Consider the following 2,543-nt stretch of genomic DNA (forward strand, 5'->3'; position numbering starts at 1 on the left):
CCGCCCACCGAAAAGGAGATCGGTCAACGTTGCTAGGACCAGCCATATCAAAAGGGGTGGTGGAGGCCGATTTGTAAATGATTTGTTGTCCTTACACTGTCACATTTGGTGTAAAAAATCATTCTGAACGTGGAAGAGTTGTAAAATGCTGTGCTAAAAGACCCGTTACCTAAGACGTCAGAAATATTTTTTCTTCGTCATCGTCGTCCTTTTTGGCTCAGCGGAATGGTCTATTGCGAGTGGGCCACCAGAATGGACCTTCCAGGAAATCCGAAACTAGGACAGTGACTTAAACTCCCACAGGGCACGCAAGCACATGGCAGCTGAGCTTCATTTTTGGAGTTCGGAAGTTTGAAGACGTCCGAAGTACAAAGGTCCCGAAAAAGATTAAGGCAGAAGAAGTGATGTTAGGTGTATTTACATGCATAAGCCTATACAATAAATAAATAATTTAAGAGTGAACAAGTTATGGTTGCAGTACATCGCTAATGTCGCCGCGGTTGAATATGAGTATGAGGCTCCGACCGGGGGATGATATCAGTCGAACCGAACTTAATCGTTCGGATATTAGATCAGTCAATTCCTTGAGGTTCTGCTTGACAGACGTTTACACTAATCGTGTCGGAGCTTGGCGCCTTAAGGCAATGAGAAGTAGCCGGGCAGCGAAATTGTGTTGTGGGACAGAGCTGTTGGCAGGCGAAGAGGGCGCTGCGGTGGATGGCAGTGGACTAGCACTATCCGAGACGGATGGCCAGACCGCACGTGCATTCGCAGGGGAGCTGGCAGGCTTGTGACTTGAATGTGAGCCGGCCGTAGTAGATGTCCCCGTCATATATTTTATTGGTCCGCTTGTGACGGACTCCTGGGCGGGAACAGCAGACACCGTGAGGTTTGGGGTGCCACCCGCGCCCTGCCGCATCCGGGAGCCGCGGGGGTTGATGGGCATACGCACGGGCTCGAGACGGGGTGGGGTAACGGGCGGTGAGCCCGAGGGCGCCAGAGTCATGCGGTACACGACAACGGGGACGCAAGTAATGGCGGCCAGAGCCAGGATGCTTGCTACGACAACACGCATGATCTGCGGGGGAAACAGAATTGCTGATTAGAGTGGTCTGCGAAGATCGGTTTGATTTTTACGTTGCGTTGGCTAACAAGATGGGATCACTTACAGGTATGTTGTGAGGTCCGTTTGGGTGGAACACTTCAGGCGGCGGGCACTACTGCTCTCCGTGCGAGGGGTGCTGCACGGCAGTGGCCCAGCTCGCGCTTCGTACTTTTATACCGGCCGCATGGCCGGAAAGATTAGGGCCCACTTCAAAGTGTCTGCTTTCTTTCTGCAGGCTGGCGAATGGCACTAACAGTTTCTGGTAACCAGCCGATTTACTTTGAAAAAGTTATTGAGCGGGCTGCTCATGAAAAACGACCCAGCTAGGGCTTTGTTTCATGGCTAAAAAGTATTTACTGTTATCCCATCCCTGTGACGCCACATTCCTTTGCCTCCTCGACTCCACGCGCTCCGCTCAGCGAGCTCCTTCTGGCCAAGCCAAGACTCCTGTGTCCCGGAGTTCGATTCTGGCCGGTGCCGGTGACAATGTCGACGAGAAAGTTAAATTTCTCTTTTGCTGTGCTGTTGCGGTTGGTCTGCGGATTGTCTACAACGCATATATACAGATGGTCCCTACACTGTGTGCGGTTCATTCTCATGCAATCCGCAAACTTATTTGACTGCGAATCGTTTACGGATTATTTAAGCAATGTCTTCAGATCATCAGGGAAACGTTAGCTGATCGCACCTTGAGAACAATCTGCGATTCTACTGCGGATTGTCCGCCGTGGACTATACGCGATCTGTCTAGGAAACATTAGCGCATTTTTTTAACGAATAACTATTACCAGCTCTTTGCCAATATCTCGCAGACCACTCCTTTGCCTCGGGCCCTTATACTTCGAGGAAGTCTCCTAAAAATGTGGGATGTTTTCTCATTTAGAAAAAAAGATTCCTCTATAAGGCGAGATCAGGAGAGTTGTCTTGTAATATTTGAATCCTTTTAAGTTTTCACTTTTAGCTCAAAAAACAAGACATCGTTTTCACTGTGATACTTAAGACACTGCAGGTCGATATGGTAGCGGAAGTATTGTAATTCGCGATGTTAACTGTTAACTGGTTGGAGTGCTCCTCATAAGAACCTTTCAAAGAACATCAATACAGATTACAGTGAGCTGAATTAAATGCTGAACCCCGCGTATTTTTAGCCCACTCTTTTGCTTAAAAGCTATATAAGCCGGCTTATGCGATCGCCCCTGTGTCTGTTCGTCCGTCCGTCCGTGTGTCCGTTAGCCCGTTTCAAATTGAATTGTCAAGTCAAAAGTCGATGAGGTCCGGTCCTTCAATGGCAGGATACTCCTTGCAATTGATTTTGGTCCTGGTTCGATGTACGTGCGACGAAGCGCCGCCGAGCTCACACCACCTTTATAGATATGGCCCTCGAGAAGTGCATTCGTGTCGGCTAGTCAATGCCCTTTCCAACGCCGTATCGCATGCC

At 49.2% G+C, this 2,543-nt stretch overlaps 1 protein-coding gene and 1 long non-coding RNA gene across 2 annotated transcripts in view; one reads left to right on the forward strand and one right to left on the reverse strand.

The window, feature by feature from the left end:
- The window catches only part of LOC127751263 (uncharacterized), a 32,980-nt gene that overhangs the window by 28,191 nt on the left and 2,246 nt on the right, over positions 1-2,543 (forward strand). The gene's annotated exons all lie outside the window — the stretch shown is intronic.
- On the reverse strand, positions 400-1,252 carry LOC113214846 (uncharacterized). Its single transcript, XR_008012046.1, has 2 exons — positions 1,170-1,252; positions 400-1,078 (listed from the first exon to the last, which is right to left on the reverse strand). It is a non-coding gene; the product is annotated as an uncharacterized LOC113214846 (long non-coding RNA).

Source organism: Frankliniella occidentalis, unplaced genomic scaffold (assembly GCF_000697945.3).
Source record: "Frankliniella occidentalis isolate FOCC.00 unplaced genomic scaffold, Focc_3.1 Scaffold399, whole genome shotgun sequence".
NCBI classification, from domain to species: Eukaryota; Metazoa; Arthropoda; class Insecta; order Thysanoptera; family Thripidae; genus Frankliniella; species Frankliniella occidentalis.